At 30.8% G+C, this 17,487-nt stretch overlaps 1 long non-coding RNA gene across 2 annotated transcripts in view; it reads right to left on the reverse strand.

Annotated features, from left to right (window-relative positions):
- Positions 1–675: 675 nt before the first annotated feature.
- Positions 676–17,487, reverse strand: part of LOC106558316 — a 185,633-nt gene continuing 168,821 nt past the window's right edge. For both annotated transcript variants that reach the window (XR_005384944.1, XR_005384943.1), the window contains exons 4-5: positions 12,042–12,133; positions 676–1,730 (exon numbers count right to left, since the gene is read on the reverse strand). This is a non-coding gene — a long non-coding RNA (uncharacterized LOC106558316). The remainder of the gene's footprint in view (positions 1,731–12,041; positions 12,134–17,487) is intronic.

Raw genomic sequence — 17,487 nt, forward strand, 5'->3', positions numbered from 1 at the left:
TAGCTGAGTGACCAACAGATGATCTATATAATTGTTTTTCATTTTAACTAAATAATGATATGAATATAATTAAGGTCATCGTATTCTGAAACATATACTGAGGATAAAAGAAAGATTTTCTAAGTAGATTTACAGATAATACTAGAAAGATGAAAGAGACATCCAAAAAAATAAAAATAAAAATAAAAATTAAAAAAAAGAGACATCCATATGTCCAAAATAAAATAGGATATTTCTAAAAGCTTTCTGCAGAATAATTAAAGTAAACAGCAACTTAATCTTTAAGTTACTGAATTTAGAGCAGAATAAGTGGTAACAGTTTGGCACGGGAAGACTAAAAACAGACTCACTGCAATATGAACTCAGAAGCGATGTGTGTATTTAACATGATCGTGTCGACTATGTTCAATTGAATTTTGAGAATCATGTTTTAATTAACAGATTGATTACCTCTGATAAAGCTACAGCCTTGAATGCCAAATTCAGTTTTTCTGTCCATGACAGCAAGATATTTTATAGCAAATGTAGTGCTGAACAAAATGTGATGTCTCATGGCTATACTTTCTCCATTATCTCTCAGAATATTTGGAACAACATTTTCTAACCATAAACAATTTGAGAATATTTATATTTTCCTCTTCTTCGCATTTTTGCAAAGGCTGCAGGACACAAATATACATAATTAAGATAGTTTAATTTAAAACACATTAAGTTACCTTTTATTGCATATTCAAATAGAAGAATTATGTAGTTAACTTGACATTTATCTAGATCTCTGTTCCTAAGTGATTAGTAGTTATCAATAATTTTCACAGTAATTCAGTTGCATTTAAAAAAAGCTGTTATGACTATTTCACTTGATCTGACTGTAGCAAATCAATATTAATCTAATTATAGGGGGAAAGACTATTTGACATAGATTGTTAGTCTTCCAAGATAATATTTAGCTCAAATACTAGAAGAAAGTAAACATTAAAAAATCTAATTTTAACTAAATTAACCACCTTTGACTTTGACTATAATTTAGCCGGCACTGATATAATGAGAAACTATAATGAATTTCTTTCTCAATTTGATTGTATTTCAACAGATATTCCTATCAATAACTCAGCTCTTTTTTTTTTCTGATTGAAATGATTCTTTTGTCAGAGAACAATCTATTCATTTCGAACTATCTACAAAAAAACTGATAATAGTTCAGTTGTCCTTTAGAGACAGCTTGGTACTCATTCATATTCACAAAATTGGCATTTTGTGTTTTATTCTTGAGTTTCAGAAGGCAGATGACTTTCTGACTCATGTTCTTAACAAAAAATAAAATAGAGAACAAGTTATAAGATAAATTAACTGGTGTTCTTTTCAAACGCAGCCACTCCAGCCTGATGTAAAATGTATCTTAGCTTTATGGGCTGACGTATAAAATATTAAATAAATCAACCTGATCAAATGTGATATAGGTAATGAAAAACTTTTCCTAATACATGTATTCTTTTTCATTTAAACATATATCGATAAATTAAAAATAAATTTCCTATTATCTACCCTCAAATATCTTATCTTTAATTATCATATTATCATTACTAAATGTTATATTTTCAAGTACTTGAATATTTTTTCATATTTCTGCCCTCAGGCAACGTTGAAAATAAATCTCAGATCACATTAGCCTGTGATAACTTTAACAGAGTTCTCTGTCGTCGTCTTCAATGTTCATGCAGGCAAAACTCAACCTTAAAGCAAAACAAAATAAAATAAAAAAAATTAACTGTGACTTTCTTAAGCTTTTAGAAACTTAAAGAAGAAATATTAGTAGCCAAAACAATACATGAAAGAGTGTTCTATCTCACCACAGTGCAAAGAAAGAAAAGTCAAATCAACATTGTGACATGATTCCTTATTTAAACTTAGGGCTTAGAAAACGACTCCCAGCTTTTTGAGACTACAGGGAATATTAACTCCTTTTATTGCTGGCAACTCTGCTAAGGAGAACAGTGTGAAGACTTAAAAAACTATTTATACCCTGATAAACAATTCAAACTTTAAGAAGCCACAATAAAAATAGTGTAGTTTACCTAAAAAATGTTGGCAATGTTGTTCATTATAATATTATTTATGATTAGAAGGGCACCTGGGTGGCTCAGTCAGTTAAGCATCAGACTCTTGATTTTGACTCAGGTCATGACCTCAGGGATCTGGGATCGAGCATTGTGTGGGACCCATGCTCAGCAGAGTCTGCTTGAGATTTTCTCCCTCTCCCTCTCCATCTGCGCCTCCCCCTGCTTGTACTTTCTCTTTCTCTCTCTCTGAAAAAAATACGTAAATCTTTAAAAATATATATTGTTTATAATTACAGTGAATAGGAATGTACGTCATTCATATTTCCAAAGTGTCTCAGTTTGCACTACAGATTCATGGTTACTATATTTATAATGACAATACTTTAAAAAATGTAAATCACCTAAAAATATAGGTAATCTTAAATGTCAATTTACATTTAAAATCAAATTACCCTGATAATTTGTTCAGGGTAATACAAAGTACTATTAAAATAGCTATATTGTATCAAGGAAAATATTAGCATTATAGGCTAAATTATCTTTTAAATGTGCATTTGTACACAGTATAATAATATCTAGATAATCTCATTAAAATAATAATCACGGTTAATCAATTATTGAAGTACAAAAATTAGGTCATTTTTTACCATTTTTACAAACTACGTTTATTATCTTTGTAAAAGATCAATTTTACAAAGAAGGACAAATAGGAGAATATTTAGAAATATTATCTGTTAGTTAATAGTTGTGCTTAATAATGATTGCTCAATTAAAATTAAACTTTAATAAGAATTAATAGAAAACTATTTGCATTCCATCCTGAATTGATGATTTGGGTACCAAATAACCGATGTTAACTGATGTTCGTATTAACTCCTGCTACATTCATGTATTTAAGACATGCCATGTACTTACTTTACAAAATCAGAAGGAAATAAGAATTCAAAGAATGAGCAAGACTTATGTCTTCAAGTATTTCAAGAAGCAGACTTTGAAAGACATCTTTCATTGAGATAACATTTAGTTGAGAACTGGAAGACATACAACCTCCTCAAATAAGAATTCCATGTGGGAAAACAGCTTAGTCATGGCTATAGCAAGTGCAAGGTAAGTTGCAGGATTGTTGAGTGAAATACAGACTGCGTTTTCAGGATGTGGGAAGAAAGACATTTGGCAAAGTGGGTCTAGGTTCGCTCTTAGGGAAGGTCACCTATATACTGATGATTATATAAAGGAAATGTACACCCTGGAGCTCAGTTAGTAGAGTGCAATGGAAGCAGAACTGATTTAATGAAGATGGGTCAGCTTCTTGCATATCATGGAGGAAACTGAAACAGAAGAGTCTCCTTGGACAGCCTTTTAGAACTTTGACAAATGTTGAGTCCCTAAACCAGGAGTGTGGAAATTAAAAGCAGGGCATTGGTTTCAGAGACAATGCATGGATGGACTATGAGATTGTATAACCATCTCAATTTTGGAGATTAGGGGAAAAGAAACAAAAGCTCGTCCCTGCTTTTTAAACTTCAAGAGTCATTTGAAAACCTAGGTGTGATTTAGTGTCTGCAGTCATAAGAATGAGAAGGATTTGTAACGAAAATTAGAAATCTGTCACAAGAAAGCGAAGGTTGAAGATATAAAATTAAAATTATATTAAGAGAGATATAGCCTGAGAAATGCTGGAACAAGATAGCCAAGTATTGAAAATAATAGTGACCCGACTTTAGAATCGGTAGCATGCACAACCTATTCCCTCCCTAAATAATTCTGAACTCTTTTGCTCTCTATTTCTCTGCTTACAAACTGGAGAAACACTTTATGGAAAAATAAAGGAAACTGATGAGGTTGGTCACTCCAATTAGTTGAAAGTTTCTTTAAAAGTACCTGATGCAATGGTTTTGTGTAACGATATGCCTGTCACCATATAAATTTTTTTAAATCTAATGAGTCAAGTTTTATTTATTGTAGTGTGCGTCCGTGGACACTCCAACATTTCTATTGCTCTTTGGGGTTATTCCTGGTTACTAAATATCTCATGAGTCAGAATGCAGATAAAGGAATCGGTAAGTAGAAAGTAGTTTGAACTTTGAGTCTCATGATTTTATTATGGTTCTCAATGTCTTCTGTTGAGCCTAAGAAATTTCTCTAGGTTATTCCTCCTAGAAATTGTGATGTTCTAGTATAACGAAAGCAAAGTTTTATTCTTTTAGTTTCACCAGGGCTGTCATGCCAACATTTTTTTTTGTGCCAACATTTTTAAAAAGCTCCTAGTTTATTGTTGCTGTTGTTTTTCAGTTTTGTATGCTCTTAATGGTACTAATTACATATTCTACTTCATTGCTTTGGTTCAAAAAATTGGAATTCATAATTATAAATCTTTTAATGTGTGTGTAACTTGGCATGCTTATTATATTTTGGATGCTTTTCTTGGATATTTTCTGTCACCTACCTAGAGCTCCATTTTTAGTAATGAAAGCAGAGATGAGGATTATTTATTATGCATTCAGGTATCTTTTATAAATTTATTTTTTTTCACAGTGGATTCATATGTACAGAATATAGTCTAGGCAGCATTTTGATAAGTTATTTTAGGTCTATATATGGCTGTTTTTGTGAGACAAGTTAGTAGTAGGCCTTTTGAGCCTATGAATAACAAAAGGTGTGTTCTGCAAAGAAAGATGTAGTTTGGAAAATTCCAGGAACATTTTATTATTAAGTATGGATGCAAATTCCTGAATGACTCTTATCTTAAAATATCAACTCTTCCCTGATGGCACTGGAAGTTAGTCATAAATACATATAATGAGATATAAAAATGAACACAATTACCTATTAGAAATAGCATAAATTATGCCAAACCAAGACAATGATTATATATACAGTGATTTTTTACTTCATATATATGTATATATAAACATTTATGTACACATATATTTTTATATGTTTATATGCATGTGTACATTTTTATAATAAAATACAAAGTGTATATTTTGACATAGGCATATGAAAAATATATTTTTAAATAAATTAAAGCAATAATCAAAAATATATTTGTAATTAAAAGGTCTTAAATAGACTGAAAATACATAGAAAACTAATAGTGGTGGCTTTTGATGTATGACTGACACAAATATGACAGAGGATGGGGAACAAATGATATCTCATGAAAATGAAAAAGATTACCACTCAATATTTTAGAGTTTACATGTAAATATATCCTTTAGGGTATCTAAAAAATAAAATAAAAATTTATTTTCTCTTAAACAAATTAAGTAATATGTATCTAAAATTAAAGTTTTATTCAAAAAATAAACTTTTATTCTATGTATTTAAAAGTAACATGCATAACATATTCTTAAGATATATATATTAACTTTACATGGAATCTAACCATCTCACTCTAATTTTAAGATATCAATTTAATGTGGAAGGAATTTAAAAACTATATTTTACTCTCAGTAAATCTTGAACTTTTCAACTAATTTTGAGTTACTGTTTTCTGAAACCTCTGCCATGACAAACTCATTATCTTGGGGATTTACAGTACGTTATTACAAACTTAATCCCAAATTCCCAAATTTCTTTATATTATATATTTATTTACATAAAATAAGGTTGAAAATAGTAATACATTTTATAATATTGTAAATTTTATCAATCTAATATCTTAAATCCTATTCAAATAAATCACTAAGCCTATTATAATAAGTATCCTTTTTTGCTTATTTCTCACTTTCTTTTTATTCCAAAGATTTACTGTGCTATAATTTACTTGATATATCTTTTTATTCAAATATATATGAATTAAAGCATTTGCCTCTATGCATTTACAAAGAGTAAAATATACCATGAATGTTCTATTTAGATATTTGTCAGTTTAATTTTTATATATCTATTATTTTGTTTTTGAGAATTTTAGTGATTATTTTCTCGCAGAACCTATTTTTATATGAGTTATAGTGTAATAGATAATAATTGGGTTCTTGAATTAAACAACCCTGTTCAACTTTTGCTTTTCTATGTGCTAATAACCATGTAATCTTTAAAAGATATTGTGATGATTGAATGAAATAATCTGTGAGCCATTTAATATTATTTCAGTTTCAGTATACATAAAATCAGTGCCCTTATTTTTAGTAATAATAACATTACTTTCAATTCATGAGTATGATTTCCACTTAAAATTGATATTTCTCTTTCATGAGTTATTCATGAAACATATGTATGTCTGATTAATGGCTACTTTAGGGTGGAGACAAAAATGACATTATTTATAGGAAAAGGTGAATGCACTACTTTTAAAACAAGACAATTACTTTAATAAAACTCTAAGATATGTCAGGAAAATAATTCGAATTGTGCTTTATCATTTGTTTTTATCTCTTAAGTATTTCCATGATGGGTTACAATGAGAAACAGTATAGCAATGAGAAAATGTTTTAATATTTACTTTGTTACTAGTCACCTAGAAGATTATTCTTGGAAACCATGATGTTGGACAAAAGTTTTAAAGAACAGGGATATCATCCTACACATCTCTGAAATACATCATTGCTTTTTGGCTCCTTATCTGTTTGGGGTTTTAATTCTTGTAATATTTGTATAATTTCTTATCCTGCTTTTTGATCAGTTGGAGAGTTTTTTCTTGCATGTTATAGATTAGCTTTTTTTTTTTTTTTTTTGACAGATTTCTCTGGCAAAAGATTCAAATTTAAAGTCACTTGTGTGGACAGAAAGACAACAGTTGACAGAGCAACAAACTATTGTGTTTGTGCCTAATATGTACACATTGAGATGAAGACTGTACCTGCTTCCCTAAACCAGCATTATTTTCTTGTTACAACAAATCGTATAATTCTTGTACTTCCAAGTCTTGATGGTGGCTTCCTATATAAAGAAACTGCATAAATGTAAGTTGTGGAAATGACTAAAATCTCTTGTGTACCTTTGAACAACTATTTAACCTACCTAAGAAGCAATTACCTCATTTGTAACTGAATTAATTTGAGTTAAAAGATCTGTAAATTCTTTTTTGGTTCCAAAGTTCTAGAATTAAAAAAAAATGGATTAAAGGGCTGCTCTTATGAGCTAATATGCTGATTGGCCTCTGTGGTCCCATTCTAAAAGATAATTATTTAAAAAGATAATTTTTGAACTTCATTAGAAAGTATGCATAGGGAATGAATGTGAAAGTTGAGTATACATCAAGTTATAATCCATATCTACATTGCTCTTCCTCAATTCTCTTAGAGCCTTTTGAGTATATACTAGCTCACTATGTAAATAAGAAAAATAGGATTCTTCAATCTTAGTGAGGTCTTTTAAGTGTGTATGTTTATATTTTTAATACAGAATAATGCTTATTTTTGGAAAATATTTACCTTTACCATTTCTTCAAATAACAGACCACAGACCATCAGTTTCTCCTAATCACCACAAAGTTGTGTAGTGGGAATAATAAGACAAAAGATGTCAAACAAATGCTTCCAATAAAATTTCTTCTAAAATTAATGAGAAAGACCCTCTGGACTCTGGAGCTATGATACTGAAAGAACATGAATCTGGTTTCTGTTCATTGCTCATGTTGTTTTTGTCTTACAAGAAATTTTTGGAGTATCAAATATAAGGCCAATAAAAGAAAAGATGAGCTGGAAGAGGAAACAACAGAAATACATAATTGGGATAATCACATTTAAGCTCTGAATCCAATTTTTCTTAAAAACAGTCACATCAACTTCTATTCTTCCATGGTATATTGAGATAAGTTTTTAAATTTTATGGATTATTTTTTAGCATGAGTCCATTTGGGTTAGAGCTCCAGTAACTAAAGGAATTATAATTCTCCCTAGTATAAATATGTACATGTACACCAGGTATAAATTTTGTTTAAAAGTATAATTTGTTAATTTCAGTCTTTCAGTCCATATGAGCATATGTTTAGAAGTTTGTTGAACAATTATCTATTAGGACAACAATCTTAAATATTAGTTTAAATAGACAAGTACTCATGTTATGTGGAGGGTGTAGAAGGAACAATGTACATTTATATAGAGATGATTTTTCAAGTTGTTCAGGGTTAAAAAAAAAAAAGAATCAATCTCCCATGGTATCTTTCACCTGTAATAAATCTAAAATTGTATTTAAAAAAAATAACAAGAAAAATTTAATATAGATAAACTTTTCTATCCTCCACAAATATTTACAGATCATGAAGTAGTTGCAGTAATGAAAAACAATGCTCTCCTAGCTACATAAATCACACATTCCTTCAGGGAAGAGAGACATACCACTATTTAGTAGTCTAATATCACCCTCTACATTACTGATCAATTAATTATTTTATGACCACCATGATGGAAATAATTGCTCCAAAGAAATTATAGCAAAGTATGTTGTACATTTTCATAATATAGCAATTTGAAAAGGTAGACTCAGCTGTTTACTGAGTGGTCTCCCAGGTGGATAGTACCATGTGTCTAAATGTATCAAAGACAACAAACACATTAATTGATAAGTAAGTTAATATACTCTCAGAGAAACATGGAGAGCACAGCATGTTAATATTAAAGAATATTTATTCTGCTCTCCATCTGTGACTATTTTCTTAGTCTTTATCCACATAAGTAATATATTGAGACCTCATAAAACAAAATGTCTCTCTTTTTTTTTGTAATTTACCCCCTGTGTGCCTTCGAAATAGAATATTAATTATGATGGTTTTACAATTCAGAGTTTTAAAACTGAGGAATCAGAATATGTAACACTTAAAGCATAATTTTTTCAATAATCCATATTTAAATAATTCAGTAATGAAAAACTGCAATGAAAATTCACAGATAAAAAAAAGAAAATTCACAGATTATGTTTAAGAAACTACACATGTCATAGGTTAACAAAGGAATTCATAATTAAGTTAAAATAGCTGAAATCAATTAACTAAAGAGAAATGAAAAATGTGGTTACTAAATCTCTCGCTAAATTAAAAATAAAAAAATAAAGTGACAAGTTGATTGAAGGTCAAATTATTCATAGAAAAGATTGTTGTGGGGTTTTTTAAAAGATTTTATTTATTCATGAGAGACTCAGAAAGAGAGGAGGAGACATAGGCAGAGGGAGAAACAGGCTACCTGCGGGAAGCGTGATGCAGGACTTGATCCCAGGACCCAAGGATGATGACCTGAGTCAAAGGCAGATGCTCAACCACTGAGGCACCCAGGTGCCCCAACCCTTTATTAAGCATAGAAAAGATTGTTAAAAATAAAAAGGTCTGTATGATAAAGAACATTTAGCGTAGCAATCTAGAGAAAAGAACTGGATTATTATATTTAGACAAATTTTATCAGGGTTTTTCCTTTACTTAGAAGAAGGCTTGGAAATTCCTGGTTCCATCACACCACAAAGAAACCCCATCCCTGGTAAGCAGTCACTTCCTGCATCTCCCTACCCTAATCCTTTGGAAGCTACTAGTCTGCTACAAACTACTAGTCTTTACAAACATACATTTTCTGCATATTGCATTATAAATGCAATCACATAATATGTGCTCCTTGATGTCTAGATTATTTTACTTAGCATAATGTTTTCAGGGTTAATCATGTTGCAGCCTGTAGCAGTATTTCATTGCTTTTTATGGCTGGATAATATTCCACTGTACCACCATATTGTTATCTGTTTATCCATTTATCAACTAGTTGATATTTATTTGGCTTGTTCTAGCTTTAGGCTATTGTGAATAGCATAGCTATGAACATTCTTTTACAAATGTGTGATCAAAAATCTACAATTTTTTAAAGCATAGACTAGAAAGAAAATTGCCAGGTCATACGGTAATTCTATGTTTCACTGGCGGATTCTATAGTGGCTATGCCACTCCCTCTCCCTCTGCCCCCTGCTCCTATTATCTCTCTCTCATTCTCTCTATCTCAAATAAGCAAATATTTTTTAAATACTGGTATAAATTCTTCTACAAATGATTTAAAAAATTGTAAACCATCTCATCCTGGATTTTTTTTTTATTTTTATTTTTTTTTGCTGGGGATTCTGAATACTGATTCAACCATTTTAATTTTTATAAGTCTGTTTAATTTTTTTCTTTTTATTCTTAAGACAGTTCTGACAGTTTGTGTCATTCTACATCTTTTATTCTGTTTCTTCTAAGATATTTAGTTTGTTGGTATACAAGTGTTCATAGTAGTCTCTTCCAATCCTTTCAACTTCCATAAGGTTAGTGGTAATGTCCATATGATTATTTCTGATTTAGTAATTGGAACCTTCATTCTTAGGCAAATCTATCTAAAGCTACAACAATTTGTTGACCTTTTCAAAGAACAAACTTTTGCTTTCATTATTAGTATATTATCTCTACTGTTCTAGTGTCTATTTCATTTAGAGTCTTTTATTTTATTTTATTTTTGCTACTAGCTTTGGTATTAATTTTGCCTTTCTTTTTATAGGTTCTTATGAAGTAAAGTTAGGTTATTGATTTGAGCTTTCTTTTTAGAAGATTTTATTTATTTATTTGACAGAGAAAGGAGAGAGAAAGCAAGCATAGACAGAGGACTGGCAGAGGGGGAGGGAAAAGTAGTCTCCCCACTGAGCAGAGAGCCTGACCTATTGAGGATCAATCCCAGGACCCTGGGATCATGACCTGAGCTGAAGGCAGATGCTTAACTGACTGAGCCACCCAGGTGCCCCTGAGATTTCTTTTAAATGTCAGGGCTTATAGCTCTGAATTTCTCTCAGAGCACTACTTTTGCAATGCTCCATAATATTTGGTATATATTTTAGTTATTATTCATTTCATAATCTGTCTTTTGATTTATGCTTTGACTCATCGTTTGTCTAAAAGTTTAACTTCCACATATTTGTGACATTTTTCAGTGTTTCTTCTGTCCTAGATTTGTAGTTTTATTCCATTGTGTATGTTTGTGTGTGTGTGTGTGTGTGTGTCCTATCCTATGGTCTACCCTGGAGAATGTTCTATGTGTACTTGAGAAAAAAAAATGTGTATATTATCCTCTTGTTAGGTAGAGTGTTATGTGCATGTTTGGTAGAACTGGTTAGTTGGTGGAGTTGTTCAAGTCCTTTATTCTCTTAGTGATCTTGAGTCTAGTTTTTCTGTCCATTACTGAAAGTGGGATGTGGAAGTCTCTGAGTATTATTTAAATAGTCCATTTCTCCCTTCAAGTCTGTCAACTAGTGCTGCATGTATTTTTTGGCTCCATTGTTTGTGTACAAGTTTAGAATTATTATATTTTCTTTATGGAATGGCTCATTAGAAGTATATAATATCCCTTTCTGTCTTTTATAACTATTTTTAACTTAGAGTCTCTTGTCTGATATTGGAATAACCATTGCAGGTCACCTTTATTTACCATTTTCATGGAATATCTTTTTCATTCATTCACCTTCTATCTATTCATGTCTTGGCATCTAAAGTAAGTCTCTTGAAGACAGCATAGCTGGATCAAGTTTATTTTTTGGTGTTTTTACTTTTTTTACCCCAATCAGCCATTTTCTAACTTTTGATTAGTTTATTCCACTTGCATTAAAGCAGTTGCTGACAGGGAAGCTCTTATTTATGCCATTTTTATATTTTTTCTATATGCCATTTTTTGTTTGTTTCTCCATTCCCTCATATTTTCCTTTAACTGATTTTTAGTTGAATTTGATTTCCTCCTAATTTTTTTCTATATATATTCTGCATAATTTTCTTAGTGGTCATCTGGGGGTTACAAAACACATCTTAAATTTATAATGAGCCACTTTAAATTAATACCACCTCGCTTCAATAGTTCATAAAATCTCTGTTCCAGTGTATTTTCACACTCCCCTGTGTACCACTGTCAGAAATTACAACTTTATATATTGTGCATGTAGTCACACAAACTCATAATTTCTATTGTACTCATTTGCTTTCAAATCATGTAAAAAAGTCACAAACCAAAACACAACAATACTGGCTTTTATATTTACTTATGTAGTTACCTTTATCAGGGTTCTTTATTCCTTTGGCTTTAAGATTCCATCTTTGCTCTAGGTCCAAACATGAGGTTCATTTTGCTGAATATACCTGTGTACTTAAAAAGAAGGCATGTTGTTTTTGTTAAGATTAGTGGCTCATAAACATCAATTCACTAAAATAGTTGGATATTTTTGTTCAGTTATAAGGTATTAATAATGTGTTATTTTGCTGTTCTATTAATTGCTAATAGAGACATTGAAATCTCCAACTAGATTATTTAATGGTCAATTATCCCTTTGGCTTTCTTAATATATTTTAAAAACTCTATTGGCAAAAACACAATTATGATTATGTTTTTCTAATGGACTCAGGTTTTATCTTTATAATATATACGTTTTACTTCTAGCAATTACTGCCTTGAAACATAATTTATCTCATATAAATTCTTCTTTCTTATACTATCTCTTTGCATGGTATAATTTGTCCATCTAGTTTTAGCCTATATATATGTATATATGTATATATATATACATATGCTATATTAAATATAATATAAAATATGTAAAACATATTCTTACATATGTATAACATAAAATATATAAATATTGAAAACATAGAGCATATTATCAATGCCTCTCTTTAAATAGTCTAGATCTATATTTCATTTTTTTAAATCAATTGTTTAATTCTGCCTTCATTGCCATATAATTTTTAATATGTTTGGTTTCAGGTCTACATTTTATCGTTCATATTGTACTTAACCCCTCAATTTCATGTTTCTATAGTCCTCACTCCTTGTCCTCTTTTGGATTAATTTTTTTTTTTGCTGTTCTTATAATTAAATTTTGAATTATCTTTAGCATTTATCTATATGTCTTTGCACTACTATTTCAGTGACTGATTTAGGGATTATTATAAACATTCTAAATTCTCATAATTTCTCTAGAGTTAATATTTACCAGTTCACATAAAATTTTAAAAATTTTAAGATTCTAAAATTTTAAAAATTCTGTGCTTTATAAGTCTACTTAATCTCCTCTCCATTTTTCATTCAATAGTTATTATATGTATTAAACCTGCATGCTGTATGTACCTTATAATACATTGCTGTAATTTTTGGTCTTAAAAAACTTCCAAAGACCAAAGACTTCCTTTCTTTCCTTTTGGTCCAAAGACCAAAGACTTTTACTTTCCTTTCAGTCAAGATCTCCTTTAAGTAAAAAAAGAAAATATATTTTAGTGCTCTTTATTTTTTATGAGGTTTCAAGTGTCCATCTCATTTTATTTCTTGGCACCACAATAATTCTCTTTAACATGTGTTTAGAGGAGCTACTCTATGGGAATTCTAAGCATAATCCTTATATTTCATTTAGTCTCACAAAAGATGATAAAAGTGATATTTTAAGGTCTTATGCTTATAATGCAAGTGTTCTAAAATTCAATATTAATATTTTAATATCTTTGGCATTTCCCACCAAATGTGACATGCAACCTCAATAAATATTTGTCCTCTTCAAAACATAGGCATGGGTGCACATATATATTACTAATCAGAAAGCACTGTCTATGTCTTCATTTACACTCACTTGTTAAAGTATTGACAAAAGTTTTAGTTGGAAATGTCCATAAGGTCTTGAACTGACTATATAAGGCATGATTATTTACAAGTATAATTTGTAATATGTATCAGAATTTTTCAAATTTGATTTGCAACTTTTTTTTCTTTGTTTAAAGGATTTCATTTATTTATTTGAGAGAGAGAGAGAGAGAGAGAGAGAGCACAGGGAGAGAGAGAGTGGGAGAAGCAGACTCTCTGCTGGGTAGAGAGCCTGATGTGGGGCTCAATCCCAGGACCCTGGGATCATGACCTGAGTGTAGCTGAAGGTGGGCGCTTAACCCACTGAGCCACCCACCTTCCCTGATTAACAACTTTCTGATAAGCAAATAAAGTAAAAGAGCAGGGTAAGGATATCTATATCTCCATGGTTGTTTGGCATATATTAGTGGAGCAAAAATTCCTAAATGACAATGACAAACTTGAGGTCAATAACTTTAAAAGCAAAATAAAGTATTGAAAGGAAAAAGAAAATTTAGGGAATGGGGAAATGTATTGGTAGAAAATAGAGTTCTGATAAATGCTTAGTAGAAAATAGAGTTCTGATAAATGCTTAACCACTCACTGAAAAAAAAGTGCATATTTTTGTGCAAAGTTTATTATAAATGTTTCCATAAGGATATATGGTGCATAATTTTAAAATATATATAACCTTCATTTTCCAGGAATCTCAGACTCTCTTTTCCATTCTCTCACCATCCCTCCTGACATGAACACATGGATACACACATACCCAAAATAAAACTTAATTCCTTCCTGTCAATAATAAACTTATGTTCTGAGGTGTATAAGGCTGTAATCAATGTGAAAAGTAACTGATTGCCTTGTACCACGATGCAGATTATGGAAGGGGTGTCAAAATGGAGAAATGATTCATCCTCAGCAACATAAAACTTAGAAAAAAATATTTTCTCTTCCCATATTCTGTGAAATAATTATGTCCCATTTCTGTCGTTAGTTTTGATGAATCCTGGGTTCCTAGTTCAAAAGTAGAAGTCTTGTACAAGTCATACCTCATTTGCTTACTCATGTTTCATGTAGTCCAAACTCATTCAGAATTGCCTCTAAATGGCAGAAGAGGTCACCGTGTTCAAATTCTTTCCTTCTTTATTTCTTTTTAAATCTATTTTCTTTCTTTTTTTAATACTTAGTTACTTATTTGAGAGACACACACACATACACACACAGAGAATGCACGAGCAGGGGGAGAGGCAGAAGGAGAGTAGAGAAAGAGAATCCCTAGCAGACTCCCCACTGAGCAGGGAGCCTGACTTAGGGCTATCGACCAGGACCCAGAGATCATGACCTGAGCCGAAATCAAGAACTGGACAGTTAACTTACTGAGCTATTCAGGTGCCCTATTTTAATCTATTTTCTTCAAGGAAGAAATCCTTTTCAAGGAAGAGCAATGCCACTGAGCTCTTGCATTTGAATGTGGACTGAAATGACTTACAAACTTTCCAAGTCAGTCTTGGAAACTGATTATTATTAATTTATCCTTTTATTTTCATAGTGTAAAAAATTGTATTTTTAAATATATACAAAAAAATCTTCCGTTCTAGATTTTTATTTTTTGTATTATTCCATGTAATGTGCCCAACTTTTGCTTTTACTTATAATAGAGATTTTCTCAATGTTTATGATTATCAGAATAATATCTATGAAATTATTAAGTGGAATATCATCATTTTTTTTCTATCACAATCGATCAGTTTTATATGAGCAGAACAAAATAGAATGTTAGGTTTACTAAGTTCCTGGAATCAGTGCTTTTAAAAACCAGTCTAGATTAAATTTTCACTATTAATAATAAATCAAGAAGAGAACTGAATGAAAGTATTCAAATAAAATCAACATCATTTTGACCATGGTTTGTTCATTGCAGAAGATATAATATATGATTTGGGCTATAGTTATTCATCACAGCAAAAGAGCACTCAATAACACACACTACCCATAAATATTAGAGAGAAACTATTATCATTGCCTTATGTATAACTAATATGCATAGATATGTGAAATCAAGTAAAACAACTCCCCAAGGAATGAACAAGGTTTAAATTTTCTTTTTCAACTACATATAATACTTACTTTGGCATGACCTTCTATTAAAGGAAAATATTTTTCAATGAGATATTTATTTCAAATTGGTTATAAAATCATATGAAATGGCAATATTATACACAGCCAATGAAGAGTAGTCACTAGTCAAAGGATCTGTTACAACTTATTTAAAAGTCTTTCCTTAATCTTTTTCAGTGTATATATTTTCCTTTAATCTATCTTAGATAACCTAATCTTCTTAGCTTGTAATATCTACAAAGTAAACTGTGGTTCAAAAATTTCATTGTTTTTTTAACATAAATCAAAATGTGAAATATTTCAAAAACATTAGTGGGACGCCCAGGTGGCTAAGCCTTTGGCTTAGATTGTGATCCCAGAGTTCTGGGATCTAGTCCCTCATCGGCCTCCCTGCCTGGAGCCTGCTTCTCCCTTTGCCTATGTCTCTGCCTCTGTCTCTGTCTCTCTCATGTATAAATCAATAAAATCCTTTAAAAATTAGCATTTTTCATCCCCACAGAACTACTGAAAAATAGTAATTCATTTAACCAAATGAATATATAAATAACATTCAAATAAACAATCATGATGCCTTGTCTAAAACACTTTATAACTAGTCCAACAATTGTATTTTCCAAAATATAAATATAATTTAAGGCTGAACCATCATTCCAAACTCTTTATATAAAGTATCAAAAACTGGGATCCCTGGGTGGCGCAGCGGTTTAGCGCCTGCCTTTGGCCCAGGGCGTGATCCTGGAGACCCAGGATCGAATCCCACGTCGGGCTCCCGGTGCATGGAGCCTGCTTCTCCCTCTGCCTGTGTCTCTGCCTCTCTCTCTCTCTCTCTGTGACTATCATAAATAAATAAAAATTAAAAAAAAAAAGTATCAAAAACTCTCAAAATTTGGAAGCAATTTATACTTGAAAACGTGAGTTCTCTAGGCAGGTTTTGAGAAGGTTACTTGTAAAGTTTTTTGGACATACAAATGAGAGTAAGTATAATGTATTGCAGCTTTGCCCTTATATTTATTGACAGCCTGCTGGGCGAACATTTTAATAATTAATAATAATAGTAATAATAATAATAATGATGATGAAGGTAATGGCATTTCACTATAAATACCTAAATAATTTTCATTGGACTAAATAATTAAAATATTCATTATTAGAATGGGGTCGTGCAGGGTCCATTTATAACAGAATTATGTCAAAACAGTTAAGAGTAAGTCTTCACCCCTCCAGTAAGAGTGGCATTAACTAAGATGGAAACATGAAAGCAATAAAAAATCTAAGAAAGAAAGATTATATAAGAAAGAAAATGTGTGATGAAGAGAGAAATAAGAGAGAAATGTGTTATGAAGAAATCCTATGCAATGATCAATGAAAAAAATAAATATATATACCAGAGAAAAATTGCAAATTATCTCACAAGAGACCTTATCCATACAATATTAGAGCAAAATTTTCTCAGTTAATATTTTCTATGGCGGCATAAGGTGTGTCATAATGAAACAACATTTATGTTCACATTTCTTTAATGGAACACCAACTTTTCTATTTTTTTTCATCATAATTCAAAGAAACATTTGGATCTGAATGAAATAGTTCTCCCAATACATAGCAGCACAGAAGAGAAGTTGACTATGAAATCGGAAGCCAGTCAATTCTGTTTAAATTCTAGTTCCACCATTTCTTTCCTTTGTATGATCTCCAGAAGTCATTTACCATCTTATACTTCAGTTTCCTCTTTTGCGAAATGGAACAATAATTCTAACTTCCTGTTGGCATTA

The sequence above is a fragment of the Canis lupus genome, chromosome 37 (genome assembly GCF_011100685.1).
Source record: "Canis lupus familiaris isolate Mischka breed German Shepherd chromosome 37, alternate assembly UU_Cfam_GSD_1.0, whole genome shotgun sequence".
NCBI classification, from domain to species: Eukaryota; Metazoa; Chordata; class Mammalia; order Carnivora; family Canidae; genus Canis; species Canis lupus.